Source organism: Solanum pennellii, chromosome 4 (genome assembly GCF_001406875.1).
Source record: "Solanum pennellii chromosome 4, SPENNV200".
Classification (NCBI taxonomy): Eukaryota; Viridiplantae; Streptophyta; class Magnoliopsida; order Solanales; family Solanaceae; genus Solanum; species Solanum pennellii.
In genome coordinates, this window is record NC_028640.1 from 58,352,059 (window position 1) to 58,373,561 (window position 21,503).

Consider the following 21,503-nt stretch of genomic DNA (forward strand, 5'->3'; position numbering starts at 1 on the left):
TATATATATATATATATATATATTGATTCTGTCATTTGAGATTAGTGCTCAAAACGTAGCTTTTAAGAAGCTCTCTTGGAAGTCATGGTTTTCTCTTTTTTCTATTAAAACTAGCCATAGGATCTGTGAAAGTCTAGCTTCCTTTCTTTCTCAAAAGTTTGAAAATTTAGTTTAAGCTCTATGGGACTACCTAGTTTCCTTATAACTCTTGAGAAATGAACTCCATTTTATGCCATTTGCTTACTTGAAACTTAACTCTTAGGGAATACTTAGTTCCCTTATAGCATTTGAAAATTTACTCAACTCTATACTCGAACTTAAAACACAAGTTTACATGTTTCTTTAATGTTTTTGAGTGCTTTAAGAACTTACTTTGACTTGCTTCTTATTTCTTAGACTTGACTCTTAACTTCTTTGACTTTGATCTTAACTTTCCTTGAATTGAATTATGGATTCAAGGATCATGATCTCATGCTTATGGATGATTTCATAATATTTATATGTACTTTTGAGTGTTGGAATCATTTAGGAACTATAGCTACATCACTTAGGAACTAGTACAAAAATATAGGGAAAGAACGGGGTCGTGGCGCTCTGAGAGGTGCGGGGCACCAGGTCCTATCGGACAAACCCTGGTCTGGGGCACTCTGGCTGGCACGGCGCGCCAGGGCCTGTCAGACAGATCCTTCCCAGAGGGGCTCTGGCAGGTGCGGCGCCCCCAGGGGTTTTGTTGGCGGAGTTTCCGACTTTTCTTCTCAATTTTAAACTCTAAGCCTTGTAAACTCCCGTGGATTTTTCCGTTAACACTTGGGTTCAATAAATACTTCATTACACAATAGTTTATACTCGTAAAACAGCCCGAAACACGAATCAACTCAACTAGAACATACTACAACCCATTCAATCAACTAGACATCATGATACCATCTTCATCAATGTCAACAAATTGCGAGTCATGCACTGGGCTCTTTAACATGTATCACTTTAGTATCAATAATATTTGAATTTGATTTTTCAAAGTTTGACATTCATATGTAGCATGCCCTTTCATCCCTGAATGATAGACACATATTTTAGTAGATCAAATCATTTTGCCTGTGTACTCATCACAATTTTAGGAATAGGAGTAATATAGCCATCAACTCTAAGCCTCTCATACAATTAGCCTATTGGCTCAGCCAAAAGGGGTATACTGCTTTGGTGGATTTTTCTCACGCTTAGCTCGGGATTTTACGAATTGAGAGGATGGTCGACGTGTTGGCGGCCTTTTAAAGATATGTGCCTTTTGAAATATAGGTGTATAATTTTGGAGATATAAAGGTGATCGGTAACGAAGAGGACGCAGATGTGTTTGATAATCAAAGGATATTTTGACTCATGTGTTGTTAACACAACATTCACTTCTTCTCATCTATGTTTTCACTAAACTTATTAGATTGAGAAGTTTTACTACTAGCCTGTTGTAACACTCCAAAAAGTCGAGAACTAACCTAGAGCCTATCATGAGTTTCTAAAGGTTTAGATACTGTTTTATGACCTAAAATAATGTTTAGAAATCATCCGAGAAGTTTTAGAGACAAGACGTCAAATGATATCCATGACGTCCGGAAACAAGCCTAATTGAACTAGTTGACGTCGATATGTTTGGGGATGGTTTTGGAGGGTCAAGTGAAGTCTAATACTTGTAAAAAGACTTTGGTTAGGTAGAGTTTAGTATATAGAGTCTAAAAGTCCAACAACGACGCCCCAAGGACCCCCCGAAGGGTCATGGAGGAGGACCCCAACATCGGTGGGCAGCCTGCAAAAGTCTAGATTCAGTGGGCTGCTGCGCGACGTGCAGCCCACATGAGCCTCACAGGTGCAGTATCTTTTTCAAATTTAAAAATGTATGTTGGCCCCGCGACGCGGATCCACTTCCTAGATTCGGTAAAATTGTATTTTTGACATTTAGACTTCACAAAAAGACCAATTTAAGTGAGGGGTGTTTAGGGTAATTTAGGGGGTGAGTATATGTAGACTAAGGGTCATTTAAGTCATTTATCACTCACCCGAACTCAAATTCCCAAAACGAACCCAAAGTTGTCACCTCTCTCTACTTTCGGTCTCCCCAAATCCTCCATTGAAGAAGGAAGTAAGCTTGAAGAAGAAGTTTAATTTCTATAGGATTTCACTTCAATTTTGTGGATTAATCTTCATTAGGGAATAATTTGTTAACTATTGGGATTCCTTTTTCCAAGAGGTCCTCTCAAAGTTGATTTCAAATTACCCAATTTCACGGGGTTTTCCAATTCTAATGGTTTTCTTCTAAACTTCAAATTGAAGATAAATTGTGATTTTCTATGACTAATTGAGTATACATTGTTGGTTAATTGACGTTAATTGATTGAATTTCATGGTGATCATGTTCCTTTCCCCAATTTCCCAAATCATGGATCTTGGTCATAAATTGGAGATTGAAGAATGAATTGATTATTAGATATATTTTATCTATTCTAATTCATGTATTGATTGAATAGGGTAATGTATTGTTGGGATTGGATCTAATTCTTTATGAATTCATGATGAACCCTATTTCCTTACCCTAGGTTATGAATTGATGTTAATTGGGATAGTGATGATGCAATTGACCTAGTTCTTGTGTTAATTACTATTGATTTGTGTTACTACAGTTATTGTTGGATTAAATTTGTTGATTGATGGTAAGACCATGATGATGGGGAGTAATTCCGTATGATCCTAACCTTTGCTTTAATTATGATGACTTATGATTTATAATGTAGTTCAATTGAAGTATGACTTGTGATTAGCCTAAGTAAGTGTTGGTATGATGATGAATTGAAATGTCTTGACTATGTGAATGTGAGATTATGCTTAAGATGAAGTACCTATGTGCCTTATTATGACATGATGATGATGTTATGCTAACCTCACATATGAGGGTTGCCATGAAAGGATATTCTCATGCAATTCCTAATGAGCTAATGACAATAACTATACAAGGGATTATACCATATGACCTACATTAATCTATGATGATTAATTAAAGACATTTCAAAAGGGACTCTAGCTTAGCACCGAGCGAACTAGAGTGAGGAGTGTCCCTTCCCTCATAGGGAAGGTAGAATCACTAATGTACTCTTGAGATTGGAGACTATAATGCATATAGCATAAATAGGGTCCAATTATATCTCCTAGTTCTTGAACTATGTTGCCCCCATAGGAATACTAGCTAGTGGATCCACGTAGTTGCTATGTTCATTTTTTGGTACTACCTTGGCAAGTAGTCCGCCTTCTTTCGGTGTAGGGTTCCATGACACTGGATTCCACATTAGCTCATGTGGTCTATGTAGGTTAGGGTAAGATATTTTCAAAAGGTAAAATGAACTAAACGAGTGAACTCTAACTAAGATAACCTAAGGGGTGTATCTAAGTCTAAGTAGGGGTATGTGACCTTACCTAAACATTGCACTAGTTAGCCTTGAGCTGAGTGTTAGGAGTATGTTCTTATGTATGAATATGTTTATGATGGTATATGATATGTATATGATGAACTTGCACATTGTTGATACTACATGATGGATTAGTTTCACTATTGTATATGTGTTGGTCTATATGGTTAAAGTAAGATGATATGCACTCTTAAATACTATACTATGTGAAGTAGGATGTTAATCATGATTTTGTTGGGTTACTTGATTGAGTAAGATTATGGGGCTTTGCTTGGTTATTGCACTTGTTGACTTGATAGTGGTTCATGGGTAATTGTCTTCTTTTGATCATGTTATAATGAACTCTTATTCGTGCTTGTTGAAGTTATAACTTGATAATTAGAGTTGTCTTGATATTATATGCAAGTATGTTGATATGATCATTACCTTGACTATGCTTTGTATTGTTGATCTTGTGATGTGTATGCCTATGACTTAATGAACATGTCCTATTAGTTGGTATAGCCTTGTTGAATGTGCATAGAGGTTTTTAATGAAAAGTGCATACTTTATGAAATGTCCCTTTTCTAAGCATGTTTCATAGTATGTGTGCATATGGTCTCATACTTAGTATAAGTGGTGTACTAACCCCATTTCTTCCTTTTCCTCAACATTTTAGGTTCCGGTCGTTAAAGGGCTTTTGGAGACGACTTTAAAGAAGACTTGAAATTCTTAATCATCCAAGTTGGGTAGGTCCTTACATTCCGAGGGCAATGCTACTATCAAGCTATGAAGTTGTTTAGTTTTAAGACTCTGATACAAAATATTGTATGACCTATATGTGGTCTTATTGTATTGATGTATGGGCTAGGCCCAATTTGATATACTTNAGCAAAACATTTAAAATTTTTCGCTAAATTTGACCTATGAATGCAATGATGTAAGCTAAGAAGCTAGTGTTGGTCCGCAAAGAGGACGACGACGCCAGTTACATCTAGAGGGTAAGACCGGATATGACACCTGTAGCTCCTTCAAATATTTTATTCTGGCTTTCTTTAAACCTTCTTCAATTTTCACACCTAATTTTATGATGTCGGCAAGCTTACGATCATATATTAGCATCATCCTCTCATAATATTGTGGCTCTTGGACGTGCATAAAAAGTTCTTTCATATGTGATTCATCCATCGGGGTTCGGACCCTAGCAGGTTTAGACCTCCACCTTATAGCATATTCTCGAAATGATTTTGTAGGAGTCCTCTTTAAATTTTGAATGCAAAACTAATCAGATGCATTCTCAACACTAAATTCAAAACTTTTCATAAAATCGATGGCCATATCATCCACTTCAACCATTTATTGAAATCTTGATTGATATACCATGACAATGCCTCTCCAGTAAGGCTCATAACTTATAATTTCATGTGAATTTGTTCATTTTTGCAAGCTCGCACCAGCTATTCACAATACATTTTTAGAGGTCCCTTCGGATCTCCAATTCGATTGAACATTTCAAACTTAGGTGGTTTGTATCCCTCAGGTAATTCGACATCAAATATGTATGCACAGGTCCTCAAAACTCAACCCTTCTATCTCCTTATTATCCTCAACATGTTGCCTTCCAACGTTCAACTTCTGCAACTTCTCTGTCATAGCTTGTATCAATATATCCTTTTGAGAAAGCTCTAATTTATAATGGTGATGGACATGATAATCAACATAAATGGAATTCAATCTGTGTTTCCAGAGTAGGAATATAAGAAGCATTGCTAATGGAAGTTTGAGGTATATCGCGGGCATGTAAAGTGGTATGAGAATATAAGGCATCTGGTGGAGCTAAATAGATTTTGTTGGATATATCATGTTGGTATAGTGGTGGATGGGTATGATGTGGATTTTCGTTTTTTCAAAAAGGCAAGTTATTTGAGGTAGTTTGAGGGTATGAGATAAGGTTAGATAAGGAAAAAAGATCTGTGAGCATGGATTGAGGTCTAACAATGGTGTTGACCTCAGAAAGTAATGCATTCGAATTGCGAGCATGAGATAATTGTTCTTGTATTTATAAAATCTTTTGTTCCAACCTTGATATCACCTCATTTTTTTAGGTGTATACCCTTCCTTTGAATTCTCTATAATCCCGTTGTTATTCTCTATAAAACTTTATCTCAATTATTAGACCAATGAGAAGATATAGAAGGCCTTCAGATCGAGAGTGGTAAGCACGAATCAACCTTAGGGAGGGGAAAACATATATAAAAAAAGAAAAAAACACAGAGAAGAAGTTAGTAACATAATCGATAACACGAGAACAAACACAAAGTCTTATGAATGGCCTAAAATGCAAGGAACCTTGTTGAGCCAGAGGCAGGCCTAAGACGACACATAAGCGATGCACAATGATTAATTCAAGCCTATTTTTCCAAATTGGAGTAATTACAAGTAAAATTCTAAACTCCATTTTGACATGGTTTGGCTTGATTTAACTATTATGATCATATTGACACATAAGTATGCAATTTGTCTAAAGAGTGTTGGAGCCCTTTAGACGATAGGGTGGTTATTAATTATGTGGATTGACACCAAGGGTCAAACCACCTAAGGCTTATGCAACATGTATGACTTAATCAAGATTTCTAAGAATCGGCTTGACACAGACTTGAAAGGGATTCTATGCAAGAAGGCATATGTTTCTACGATAGTAAAACTATCCACATCGGCCATGCCTCATTCATCTCTCTAATAAAGGGTGTTTGAAGTGAATTGGACTATTTGTGAGTGTGCATTCACACACCATCATAAGAAAAAAAAAAGAAGAGGGTCCCAATTGGGGGAAGTATGAGTCGAATGCCAATTATCAAAGCAGTAACATTTAGCAATTAGACTGGAAAGCGATAACAGATGAAAATTTATAAAAATGATAAATAAATAAATAAATACAAGAATAAGTAAAGAAAAGTAAATATATTAAAAATCACACAAATAAGGAAATAGGGTATAAGATTAAATATGCAAGTAAACAGATTAGGGGAAAGGGAAAGGGTGAAACATATCAATAAACAAATAAGGAAGAGGGAAAGGGTGGAACATGGAAAGTAGACAATAAATAAGGAAAAAAATAATAACAAAACATGTAAATCACCTAACAAATAACGAGATAACCATATAAAGCAAACCCCACATAAATAACATTAAACACGCAGTGGTTAGAACCTAATATTTCCAGTGGAGTCGTCATTCTGTTGCGCCCCTTTTCATCAAAAACAGATTTTGTGCACGGCCTAACAACTTTTTGGGGTTTTGGTCTTTTTAGATAGAAAAGTAAAGGGTTGATCTTAACCGTTAAATGAAAATTATATAAGCAACTAGGATTTAATCTACGGGATGGACGGATGAGATTAAAAATAAAACGAGTCTTAAATAAAAATGGATTGGATATGTAATGACCATAACTTAAATAGAAATTGGCTAGAATTGAAATGAAAGGGTGGTTACTATTGAAATGAAATTTGAATTGGGGTGGTTAAAATTGACGGAAATTAGAATAGAATGGGCTAATATTTAAAGAATTTTTAGGAAAATTAAGGAATTTGCTATACAATTAAAATACTACAAACATTATAAATTTTTTATATAATTAAAACCTCTTAAATATTAAAACATTTGAATGAAACAATTATTTCGAAATTTATTAATAATTTTGAAACATTCTAATAATATTTACAATAATTTTCTAAAGTAAAAGTACTAAAATATATAACTTTTTATGAAAAATCAACTAAAATTCTAGACTTAAAATAAATTTTAAAATACGTATTTAATCGAATAATATTCCTAAAAATGGTTATAGGTCAATAAAAAATGGGTGTCAACAAGAACAATATAGAAAACTTCACAATATCATCATCATTATCTACCCAAACCTTTTTATTAAACTTGTCAACCAATTGACTTTTGGTGACAATTTTCCTACTTCAAAATAATAATGAATAATCTGTTTGGTTCTCTAGTATTAAAGACAAAATCCTTCTCATTGTCTGAATATTTTAACCCAGTTATTATAGCAAAGTAACGAATGGTGAATCGTAGAGTGGTGTCATTCACATGTATCAAGATTGCAATTTTTGAGCAATTTCTCTCAAAACATGCACCTAATAAGTTGTGCTTGAACATGACATCTATGAATGCTAGATAATTGGGTAAAACATGTAGTTCTACATAATTATTTATAGTGTGAATCAGTAAGCTTTGTAGCTAACACATTCATTACTTCAATATTTGTGTAACACTGCATCTGAGGTATGTGTGTTAGTTCTCTTTTACCTAAATACTTAACAACCTGAAAAAAATGCATGTACAATTTTACTAAAACAAATATTAAAATTAAGACACAAATACAGATACTAAAACAGATATTAAAATAGAGACACAGAAACAGATACTAAAATAGATTATACATTTATACAACCACAATTGTATAAGCAAGCAATATAAGACATGAATCAACACAAAAATATAAAAATAACATAAAATCAAAACATATACATAAATGATGATTATACGGATACCTTATCATGCTCCAATGATCGAGAACCAATCGTTTTATTTTTATCATTGTGTACTGTATAAACGTCATTTTTATTTTTCCTTTTCTTATTTGACCAAGCAACAACATCAGTCTGATCTTTCACACCTCCATCCACTAATCTAATTGGGATGTTCCTCAATTTGAATATGATATCTTGCATTGTATTCAATTTGAACATTGCCCAAAATCCTAAGTTTGACCCAAGGAAAACGATAGGTGTTCAACATTATTTTCGACATACAATGGTATACCTCTTGTGAATCTCTTCGATGGAGATTGGGCATCCATCGTTTGAAAAAAAAATTGTACATATTATGAACTGAAGTGAAAAAGTAGTTTGAAAGAATTGAAAAAAATAAACAAAAATTGATAGAATGAGATGAGTTTTTGGCGTTACCTAAAATTTTTGAAGTAGTTTTGAAGACGTGCTAGAGAAATTTGAAACTTGAAATTGAATTTGTGGAGAAGATTAGGGAGAAATCGAAGGAAAGGAGAAGAGATTGTATAAAATGAAGGGAAAAGAAAAAACTTCCATTTTATTTTTTGATAATTTATACAAAATAGTCGGGTCCTATAATAGCAAAGTGAGCAAAATTTTGCTTATTAAAGGAAATAACCGAAAGGGTAGCTACTGTATTTAATTTAATTTATTAGTATGTCATTCTCAACAATTATCCCTTGAATTAATTGGTAAATTTTCCTTAAATTTAAATAATACGAGTTAATACAAATTAATTAATGAGATTCATAATTTTTAATAATTAACTTAATTATAAACTAACTAATTTCACATTAAAACCAAACTAATTTGACAAAATATTTAACAAAGATGTAAAATCTTTTGTGACGATTTTCAAATATTTATAAACTATACTAATTATATACATAACTATAAAAACATACTTATTAGACAAAACTTACACAAAAATAACTTGAAAAATATTATGAATTTCATTTAAAACTCATTAATCCAAAACTATAGCGATCACTTGAGAATAAACTAATTTAATATTAAAATAAAATCCTAAGAGATAATTTTGAAATATCCATGAATACATACAAAATTATATAAAAAAAATATATATATTCGTTTAAAATCGTAAAAATTACGAAACTATTTAAAATGACTTGGAAAATATTTATAAAGTTAATTATTTTAAATCGTTGAAAATTTAAAAAGCTCGATGATTAATTTATATTGTGGAGAGCAATAAATGGGTGTCAACATTGGTTACGTCCCAATCATTTCTTTTGAGTTGGGTGTTTTCCACGTAAAAGTATTGTGTTTTTACTTGTTACTCTTACTTCTTAGCTAAAAACATTAGACAAGCTATTTCACTAGTAGTTAGATTTAGAGTAAATCAATAAGCCGTGCAAATTATCAATTGGTGTCAAAGAATGTTTTCTAAAAAAGGGTAAAAATAACTCAAATGTATCATCAAACTTTTAAAAAATGTTATTGATATTATTTGTTATTCATTCATGCTATTATTGTTTGATAAATAGCATTATTTGTTAACTGAAATGACACAGATAAGCCAAAAATTTTTTTAACAATGACATAAATGACTCTTTTCTAAAAGTTGATGGTATATTTGAGCCTTTTACCTTCAATAAAATGATTTAATTAGTGACGATGTATAAAAATGGTTTCGCGAAATCGTAACTATATTTTCCGTTAATAAATAATGATATGAATGAGTCTTTTCTCAAACGAAAATGAAATAGATGAGATAAACTTCAACAATGACATATATGCGTCTTTTGTCAAAGGCCGATGACATATTTAAATCTTTTTTCTAGAATATATTTAAAAAATTTCAAATGAATTTTCACAGTACTAATCTTCTTTTTCTTTTGGTTAATCATATCAGGACATCTGAAGTTAACTCTGCAAATGTACACACTTTTAGAGTTAGGGCAAAGAATAATAAATTAAATCTATACATAACAATGAAATTTGCGTCATTAAACTAGTAAATACAAGAAATATTGCTGCAATCATATTTATTTAATTTCAGATATGAGTATTACAATCTTTATGGAATATTTGATATTTATCGCGAATCACTTGTTCTTGACATATACTTGTATTCAAATTTAAGTGACATGATGATATTTGACTGGCCAAAATATGTAACTTGCACACGTGACACATTTTCATTTCACTTTGATTGAGATAGGCATGTAATTCCTTTTTTACACATGACATGCATGATTCTATTGGTTTCTTCATTTGACTTGGCGTGACACATCATTTGACACATGACACCGAATTACACCTCTAGGATGATATGCCATTGGGCTTGGCAAAGTGAGCTTCTAGTCCAATGAAATTGAAGCGTAATTAAATTCATATTTATTAGATTGAAATTATTAATTCAATTATATTAATCCACAATATTTATTTGGATTATTATATCTTAAATATAATACAATCAGAATCTCCAACAAATTTTAAATGTTACAAATGCCGACCACTTCAAGTCTTGTCAAGAATTTTTATCTTTTAAATATTCAACTTGAAGTATGAACTTGATACTTTAATTTTAATATTAAAAAAAAGACAAATATGGATTATTTTTTTGAATTAAATAATTTTAAAACTTTTTTTTTGTAACGTGACAAGAAATAGAGGCTTGACTTTGTTGAGCATTAAATTCTAAATATCAACCCTTTTTCATTCGGATTGTGACAAAGGTACCGCTTCCAAATTTGCGGTCAAGAGCTATAATGTATCATTTCTCAGCTTATCAATTAAAGAAGAACATGCCTCTTTATTGGGTCTATAAATACGTGTAGTTTAACAATGATTCGACACAAATCATAGCATCTCTAACAGTAGCTTTGAGTCTCCAAGGTATGTTTTTCTCTTTTCTTTGTGATTTTTGTTACTCTTTGTAATTGTAGGTTCATGGAAGAAATATTTGCATATTCTAGAGATAGGTTACATAATAGAGTGTTTTTAATTATAACACAAGAATTTGATCTTGAGGTTTAAAGGGATGTGTTTAATGTTCTGCCTTAAGATTATACTATTGAGGCTTTATGAGATCCCTGATATTTGAGCAGTTGATATGAAGGGATGTGTTTAAGGTTTCCATCGTGGGACACAAATTTTGAGGCTATATGAGATCCTGAATATTTAAGCATAAGGTGTGAAGGAATATGTTTAACGTCTCCGTCTTGAGATCACAAATTTGAGTTTTTGTGAGATCTCAAATACTTGAGTTTAAGGTGTGATGGAATATGTTTAAACTTCCTATCCTTGAGATTATAAATTTGAGGTTTTATGAGATCCTGAGTATTTTAGAATAAGATGTGAAGAATTGTGTTTAACAACTCCACCAATTTGAGGCTTTATGAGAACTTGAATATTTAAGAATAAAACGTGAAGGGATGTTTTTACCGTCCCTACCTATGCTCATGTTAAAATGTTGCTTTATTTTGAGATATTCTAACTCACTCTTCTTCGAATAATTTTTAGAACCCCTAAGCATAAATATCAAATCACTATCAAAAGATACATTGTGAGTTGCAACTGAGACACAATTTTTGAGGAGGTCTCAAAATTATACAAGTCATGTATCAACAGTCTAGGTACGCCGAGACATCTAACCGAGACAAAATTTTTGAGAGGGACTCAAAAATTTTCAAGTATAAGATCTCCGTCAAATAGAGACTAAACTCACTTTGAGAAATGCAGTTGGGATAGAATTTTTGAGAGATCTTGAAATTTCTTGAGACATCTGTCAACGACTTAAGATATTCCAGACATCTAACTTGTACAAATTTTTGAGAATGGCCTTAAAAGCTTCTTCAAGCATCACTAGAAGTTTGCAACTAACTTCAAATGATCTCTGGCATCGTTAAAGTTCAAAGTCAACTTCAGTAATCTCAAACACCGTTAGATTTTAGAGTCAAATACAAAACATTCCAACTATGGAGGATTTCAGGAGAACCATGTCAGAAACTTCTCAAGCTTCAAGGATCTTTTCAATTCTCCAGAAACAAGTCATTCGACACGCCGAATGTTTTGAACTAAGGACGTTCATTTAAGCTATGCATGACATGATATTTGACAATGACCTTTGCCAAATAGCTTCCCAAAATATTTTTAATGTGGAATATATTTTGTTTAATTTCATCTAATATCTATCCAGTAGCAAGAGATCGAAGTGATCAATTAAAGATAGCAAGACAAGGAGCAAGCGCTTGAAGAAGTCAACACAGATCAGTTTGTTTCAAAAAACTAACAATGTTTCTGTGGATGCAAATCTATAAGATTACCTCAAGATCATCATATTCATGCGTTCAATAAATAAGAAGAAGTCAAAGGGCGAACACGCCCCAAATTTAACAACTTTTCTGTGATTGTAGAAAAGTCATTGAAGTACTTCAGAAGAAAAAAAGCAGTTCAGAATAAGAGCGAAAACCCTTGTTCAAATATCAAACAAAGCATGAGTCGAAATGAACTCAAAATGTTCAAAATGGGAGCAAGCAAAAACAGAACTCTCAACATGTACAAGCATCTACAAAAATATCAAATTACATTTTTTCAGCATCAAGAACTATTGGAAAATATTTACAAATCTTGTTGATGTCGGACGCTGTAACATTCCAGAAAATGTATATGTCTAGTGAAGAGCCTAGTACGTTTCTAAGAATACGTATTGGGGAACATAGGAATCCCAATATTGAGAAAGATTGGGCATATTTGAAAATATTGGCTTAAAAAAGTGTTAGCCAATTTTCTAAGTGTTAACAAGCTTGTTCAAGAAATATACCTACAATGAAGACCCTAAGCTAAAATATTGATTCTCAATTTAACACTTTATGTAGGAGGCATCCAAGTGTCAAGCCTGGTACCATAGCACATGAAGTGCCCAAGGATATAGTGAGGATCCTTGGGACAAGTAAAATGAGCAGCAACCCATGTGCAAGCACATGTACAAGAACTCAGTTAGGGTGGTTAGCTGCACCACCACAAGCCATGTGGGGCTGAGCTTCCTAACCAACTCTAGCTATAAATAACTTACCTAACTAGCTAACTAACCTAGGACTAACCGAAATAAACTAACTAGTGCACCCAAAAACCTAAGACCTAACCGGGTGACACTAACCTAGTAACTAACTCAAGAAACATCCTAATACATAACCTAGGATGGTCCAAAAGGGTTACGACTTAGGGGTACTTTAATAATTACCCTAGGTCACTTAATAAATTAAATTAACAACTTAATTAATTAATTTAAATGATAAAACCAAAATACTTACACTAGACAAGTAACTAACTAAGAAACATCCTAGTACCTAACCTAGGATGGGCGAAAGGGTTGGTTATGGTCCTAACAACACAAGAGTACTTTAGTAATTACCCTAGGTCACTTAATTAATTAAATAAAAAACTTAATCAATTAATTTCAATGGTCAAACCGAAATCCTTACACTAGACAAGTAACTAACTAAGAAACATCCTAGTACGTAACCTAGGATGGTCCAAATGTTTGTTATGGTCCTAACAACTTAGGAGTACTTTAGTAATTACCGTAGGTTACCTAATTAATAAAATTAGAAACTTAATTTATTAATTGTATTGGTGAAAACCAAAACCACTAAGCAATTTCCAAATTTTGGTTAAGTCAAGTGTTCTTCTAATTCTAGTGAATTTAGGAGGGGCGTTTTAGTAAATTAGCTAATTAATTTATTAATTAAGTTAATTAGTATAAGTTAAATTACTAAATATTCATTTCCTAGACCTAGAATCACGATTAAACACTAGAAACTCACAACTCAAAACAGTACGCAATCGGGAGAAAAACAGAAAATTTCTTAGGCGATATCAAAAAGTTCTTCAAAGTTTTCGTGAAAAAGTTCAAGGTGAACTTCGTAGATTCAATTCTACATATTGTATGCGTTTTCTCTATTGGATTCCTTTCCCCAAGAGGCTTTTCAAACGTTTTATGAATTCAAGAATATCGAAACTAGGGTTGTTCCCAATGACATTGTTGAACGTCTATCTCCTTTACTTATCCTTGTTTTAGATCCTAATAGTATGTAGATGTAATCTCGAACATGTTGTTGGTATGTGGTGCTAACTGGTCATTATGTGTAAGTTTTATGTGATTTGAATATGTCGAATGAGACCTATAGGTTAGATCCATATGATTAATGCCTAATTGTGTTCGAGAAGATGAAATTGTTATAATTCGTTTATGAAATTCAATTTAATATTGAAAGGGGGGTGAAGATTTCGATCACTATTTGTATTTTACAGTAGATATGTTTGTAAGAGTTTGGAATGTAATGTTTCCAAGAAGAGATAAGAATGAGAATCAAAGCTAGTTAATGAACCTTCGATGCCAAATTAACTTATTAGCTTAGCCAAACTAAGCATTGAATTGTTCATATAAGCTAATCAAATGCAAAAAGTTGGTTGCTTAACATGATGAGATTACTATAATATATACATGAAGTTAAGTGAATTGGTTAATGGCATTCTCATGACCAGTGTCTAGTGAAAGTTTGGCTTATTCCAATAAATTGGCTAACAATATTCTAGATTATCAAAATATGTGAATGTTTGGTCTAATGACAATAAATTGGCTTACAATGTTATTTTCAAAATATGATATAAAGTTGGCTAATGACTAAATCATACCAATCTTACATGACCAACATAAATTATAATGTTTCTTGTGAGGCCAAATACATGATAAAGATTAAGCATGACCAATGTAACTCAATGAAACTCATACCAAGGGTATGCCAATGATTGGGAGAAGTCCCAACATATCCTATATAAATATCCAAAAGCTTATGAATTATGAAATTAACCAGAATGGGGTGTTAAAGGAAGTGACACAAATCCCACTTTCACCTAAACAATTATGCTAAAGATACTTACATAAGAGGGTGTTAGAATTCGTGAGACAAGTCTCACTCACACCATAATGATAATGTAAGACTTAAATTCACATTTCATCAAGTAAAGAAAGGGATGACAAGTTATCCAAAGAGTTAAGTAAACCTCATAACTAGAAGCAAGCTTCCATAATGTTTGAGTCAACTCTAAAAGTTATAAAGAAAAATAAGTTGAGCAAAGCATCGATTAACTAGCAATGACCTTGTTCCAGACATGTAAGCCTCATGAGATGAGGCTCCAGCAAGGTGGATAAGAGTCTCCGAAAATCTCCTAGTCTTCGAACTATGTTGCCAGCATACGAACTAGCCAGTGGATTCCACCTAAGAGAGCTAGGTATGATGCGGTTTCACTTTGGCCGGTGAAACCACCCTTTTTTGGTGTGGGGCAGACACTATATTTTATGTTTATCTCACATCGATTAATGCTCAAAGAAAGTATTCGGTTCACTTTAATCGTGAATCACCTCTTTTCAGTGTGGGGAAGACACTGGACTTGGTTTCACTTTAGCGAGTGAACCACCACTTTTCGGTGTGGGAAAGACACTGGATTTCATATTTAGCTCACATGATATAGGTTCACATTGATCGGTGAACCACCCCGTTTCGGTGTGGGGCAGACACTGAATTTCATGTTAGCTCGCATGATCTTAATGCTAAAGATTTCGTTAAGAAAGTAAGAAAGAAAGAAGAAGAAATGTAAGTTCAAAGTGAGATAAGGAAGCAAGAGCTTAAGTATGTCAAATCATCTGTGGTTGATAAGAATGAAGTTTTAACAAGTTATTGGCTTGTGCCAAATCAACATATATGCTCCAATATCTTCACATTATGCAAATGATCAAATAATGGGCATAGCCAAATAATAATTCGCTTATAATGACTTCTTATATTATGCCAATAAAAGAGAGTAAAACATAATGGCTAATCAATACCCCGTAATCTTCATAATATGAAAATGATGAAATAAGTGGCCTAGCCAATAAAGATTGGCTTATAAAGATTTCACGCCCAAATTGTAGTTAAAACATTTCCTTAATCTCTTGGATTACTTACTTGATTCATTGTAGGTATGGGACTATAATGAATCATTGCACTTGTAAGTAAAACATAAGATCAAAGGAGATCATTGAACTCCACAACAAAAAGAACAAAAGATTGAAAAATATACTAAGGTTGGGAGAGGGAGCTCTCGTCCTAATGGGGAGCAAATTTATAAATTTTTGCTCGAGTTGTTCTAAAATCATGTTCATGATTCCAAGGTCTTATGTTCATATAGAAAATGAGTTGTGTGCTTTGAATGCATTAAAATATGTCATATTAATACCATTATTCACAAATAACGAATTAAGAAAGTCTAGTGACTTCACTTTCCAGAAATGACATGTTGCTGTAGGAAGAGCTTTCTTTGATCATGCATAGTCTTTACGTGTATATGTGCATACACCCATACTTAGTACAAGTGTGTACTAACCCTATACTATTACTATTTTTATAGGCGCAGGTCAAAGAGCATATTGAAGACTCATTGAAGTGGTTTGGATTAGCGATCTCCAGACTTCGGTAGGTCCTCTTGAGTTCGAGGATGCTACATCTATCATTCTAGATTAGCACTTTAGACGTAGCTAGTGGAGGTTGTCTTAGCGTTTCATTTCAGACGTTTTATTCAAAGCTTTGTATTAAGGCCGTTTGGCAAATTATTACGATACATTGATTCTTTCATTTAAATTTTTTAATCAATTATAGATGGTTGTTTAGTTTGAGCTTATTAGAATATTGTTTTATATAGTAATCATATGAAGTCTCTACTTCACTATGTTTTAAAAGTTTTATATTTTCCACAAATTTAACTATATGATTGTGATGAAAGCTAAGAAGAGGCTTGTCTTCTGCGACCTATGAGAGGTTAACGACGCCGGTTGCGTTCGGATTCCAGAATCCGGGTATAACAGACACAGTAATGTGAACCACCTAGAGGGACATCGTATTTTTCACGAGGAAGGCACGCATATCGTATCATCAAAGGAGTTAATATCATTGCCGAGAGGGTCATCCTCTTCTATTGCCAAGAAGGCCATTGCACATTCAAACGCTGAGAGGGCCATCATATTCAAACCGCTAAGAGGGTCATTGCATCTTCAACCGCCAAGAAGGCCATCAACTTTCCTTGCCAAGAGGGCCATTACATATGCGAACTGCCGAGAAGGCCATTATCTTCAAATTTCGAGAGGGCAATTATGTATGCAAATGTCAAGAGGGCCATTGCATCTTCGAAAACTCCAAGAAGGGTGTTACATCTTTTCATTGCCAAGAGGGCCATTACATATCTGAACCGCCAAGAGGGCCATCATATTCTAACGCTGAGAAGGTTATTACATCTTCAAAACCTCGAAGAAGACTGTTACTTCTTAAAATTCCAAGTGTTCGTTGATAAAAAAATTAGACATTGATTTTTTAGGATAAATTTTTTTATTCTATTATTATATTGATAAATGGTCCTTAATGATTTTGTTTTTATGCTCTTTGTTAGTATTCATGTTTTTATGATAATCAAATTTTAGTGTATTTACTTTGTTTTTAATTTATATTTTTATTTTGATAATGTTGATAGTGCTTTTTCTTGTTGAAAATAACTCTTAATTTAATTGATTATTTTTATTTAAATCAAATATTAACAAAATATCTTAATATATCGTCATCTTTAATATTGTAAGAAAATTGTAAAATTGTTGGAAATAATTTATCATATTTCTCTAAAAAGATTAAATTCTTAGATAATGCGCAATTTGTTTTGTATTTCCGCTTCCACAAAATTTCTCTATTTATACATTCCCATGGCTTTGCCAACAAAAATACAAGTGGAACTCTTAGCCTTAAAAGTGTCTTCTTCTCCATTTTTTTCAGTCAAAAAACAAAAAAAAGTTTCAAAAGTTGTGTTTGTGGGTAAAAATGTTTATTGAGAACTTTAAGGTTGAGAGTCCCAATGTTAAGTACACAGAGAGTGAGATTCACTCTGTTTATGATTATCAAACAACTGAGTTGGTTCATGAGGAAAAAAATGAGACATTTCAATGGACTGTTAAGCCAAAAACTGTCAACTATGAATTCAAAACGATTGTTCATGTTCCAAAATTAGGGTGTGTTTTGAGTTTTTTTTTTTTACCAGATCCTTCATTTTTGCTAAAGATTGGAACTATATTCAAGATTTGAGAAATTAAACTATGGGTCTTTTCTGTTTTGTGATAATTTTTTGTGTAATTTGATTTCTGGTAGGGTTATGCTTGTTGGATGGGTGGAAACAATGGTTCAGCCTTGACTGGAGGTGTTATTGCTAACAGAGAGTGAGTTTTTTTTCTCTTTTTGCTCTGTAATTTCTCTATGTCTTTGTCATGATTCTTGCATAAACAATGGCTGTTGTTGAAATTTGGCAGAGGATTTTCATGGGCTACCAAGGATGTGCAGCAAGCCAATTACTTTGGTTCTCTTACACAGGCCTCTACAATTCGAGTTGGGTCCTTCAATGGAGAGGAGATCTATGCTTCCTTTAAGAGCATACTTCCCATGGTAACCTTTATTTGTTTTGAAATGACACTTTCTGGTGTTGGTTGTCACTTTTATATACTCTGTTTCAATTTTGACTTAACGTGCTGCTTAAAGAAGCTAAAGAATGAATTTTGTGATATGAAAGATGCAAAGTTGAAATTAGAAGTTAACATAAAAGAAAAAGAAATGTTTAACTTTAGAAGTTAACATAAAAAGAAAGAAATATTTTTTTAAAACGGATTAAAAAAATATTGTTTTAGTCCTGTTTTGAATTGACACCGAGGGGTAAAGCAGAATCTTGTGCTAGAAAGACTTTTTCTTAAAAAAATATATATACTCAAGAAAAGGGAAGTAAGACAAACAAATGAGACGAGGATTAAAATTTTTTCTGTTTGTTGATGTGTTTTTTTTTTAATCAATTGATGATAAAATAGGTTAATCCATCCAGATGATGTAGTGTTTGGAGGATGGGACATCAGCAACATGAATTTGGCAGATGACATGGCAAGAGCTAATGTTTTTGACATTGATCTTCAAAAGCAACTGAGGCCCTACATGGAATCCATGGTCCCACTACCTGGTATCTATGACCCTGATTTCGTTGCTGCAAACCAAGGCTCACGTGCTAACAATGTCATCAAAGGAACCAAGAAAGAACAAGTTGATCAAATTATTAAGGATATTAGGTAAAACAGGGTTGTTTTATTATATCACAAAGTATATAACTTTTTGGTTGCTAATTATAGTGTTGTTTTTGTGTAAATTAGGGAGTTTAAGGTGAACAACAAAGTGGACAAGGTGGTGGTCCTGTGGACTGCCAACACTGAAAGATACAGCAGTGTGGTTGTTGGCCTTAATGATACCATGGAAAACCTCTTTGCTTCTGTGGATAGAAATGAGGCCGAAATATCTCCTTCACCTTGTATGCTATGCTTGTATTCTTGAAAATGTACCCTTCGTCAATGGAAGCCCACAAAATACTTTTGTCCCAGGTATGTTCCAGTTTCAAATTAAAAATCTTGCTTTGTTGTTGTTTTTGTTGTTTTTTCTTTGGGAAATCAGTTGTGTGTTAGTCTTATGTATTCATTGAAAATTTGTTAGGCCTCATTGATTTGGCCATCAAGAGGAACACTTAGATTGGTGGTGATGACTTTAAGAGTGGTCAAACCAAGATGAAGTCAGTGCTGGTTGATTTCCTCGTTGGAGCTGGTATTAAGGTATGGTTATTGCTGCTTCTAATTTGATATGTAAAATATGGAATCTTGAAAGAGGAAGTTGAGTGGTGGTGAAACTTGTTTTTTTTTTTTACAGCCAACATCAATCGTGAGCTACAACCATTTGGGTAACAATGATGGAATGAATCCGTCTGCCTCTCTCACTTTCTGTTCAAAGGAGATCTCGAAAAGCAACGTTGTCGATGACATGGTTTCTAGTAATGCCATCCTTTATGAGCCTGGAGAGCAACCTGACCATGTTGTGATTAAGGTAATTGATTACTAATTAAAAAAATGTGACAAGGCACAATACTAGTTCTAACATTGGATTTATGGGATTCAGTATGTACCATATGTGGGAGATAGCAAGAGGATGAGTACACATCAGAGATTTTCATGGGTGGAAGGAACACCATTGTATTGCACAATACCTGTTAGGATTCTCTTTTGGCTGCTCCAATTATCTTGGATTTAGTCCTCCTGGCTGAACTCAGCACCCGCATTCAGCTCAAAGCTGAAGGAGAGGTTTATCCCTGACTTTTTATACATTTACAACTTACCAGTTGATTTGTCTGAATTACATGAACCATGTCTGATTTGCAGGGTAAGTTCCACTCCTTCCATCCCGTCGCGACCATCCTCGCTTATCTTACCAAGGCTCCTCTGGTAAATTCTCTTGAAGTTTCATTTTTCATTTTGTAAAAATAGCAGCAAAAGATATGTTCCTTGAACAGTTAATTGGTTAGGCAATACCACAAATATAACATAAAAATAACAGTACAGTTAATTGGTTAGACTAAGATGAACAGTTTTTTATGTTTGTGTTTGTGAATTGGTAAACAGGTACCACCAGGTACACCAGTGGTGAATGCCCTTTCAAAGCAGAGGGCAATGCTTGAGAACATATTGAGGGCTTGTGTTGGACTGGCACCAGAGAACAACATGATCTTGGAATACAAATGAAAATCTCATAAGAAGTGAAAGGACTCAAGAAGTTGTGTAGCAGAAGAACCATGTTGTCTTTCTTTACTTTTATTTTTGTAATCTTTTTCTTATCATTATTACTACGATAATTAGCTAAATTTCAACCAACCCTTGGAGGTATAGCTGTTGTTTGAGGATGGGCTAAGTTGAACATCATTATGATTTCTTTGTCGTCTTTTTGTATTAGCCCTTCATTTTCAAGATGTATTGTCAGTGTTGTCTTAGCTCTTTAGAGCCAGCAACGCCTTTCTCTACCTTTCTCTACCGGAAATACAACATATAGTCTTTCTCTAGTTTTCCTCTATTTCTAATATTTTGCTTCCTTTTCATCTGTCTCTATAATTTAAGTTGTAACAGTCAAACAGTATGAAGGATATTATTAGATAGATAGAAAAAGGAGTGGGACAAAGAAAGAGAGGGTATGCACAAAAGATGAGAAAGAAAAGCTGAAGAGATAGAAAGTATTGCTAGCATATCCAGAAACAATGCTCTTATTAGGTATGCTATACATTCTTCGCTATCTTGTTTGAGAGAGGTAATGTTGTTGTATTTACTACAGCTCTTTCTTATCAAATTTCTATCATTACATAAATACACAGGACTAAAGAGACAACTAATAAATATGGCTTATGCTGCCATAACATCTTTCATGACAACACTTGAGGAGATGACAAAGAACTAATAATGGAAGTGCTCCATGGAAAACTTGATTCTTTGAGAACACTTGTTGAAGAAACTTGATTCATGTAAAGGTATCAATGAATGAAAGCTTTGAAATGGCTGCAGAGAAATGCTTGAAAGATCTCATTGCTAGAGGCTTAGTTTTTGTCC

At 33.4% G+C, this 21,503-nt stretch overlaps 1 pseudogene; it reads left to right on the forward strand.

Moving 5' to 3' along the window:
- The first annotated feature begins 17,781 nt into the window (after positions 1-17,781).
- On the forward strand, positions 17,782-20,941 carry LOC107016826 (annotated as a pseudogene).
- The last annotated feature ends 562 nt before the right edge of the window (positions 20,942-21,503 follow it).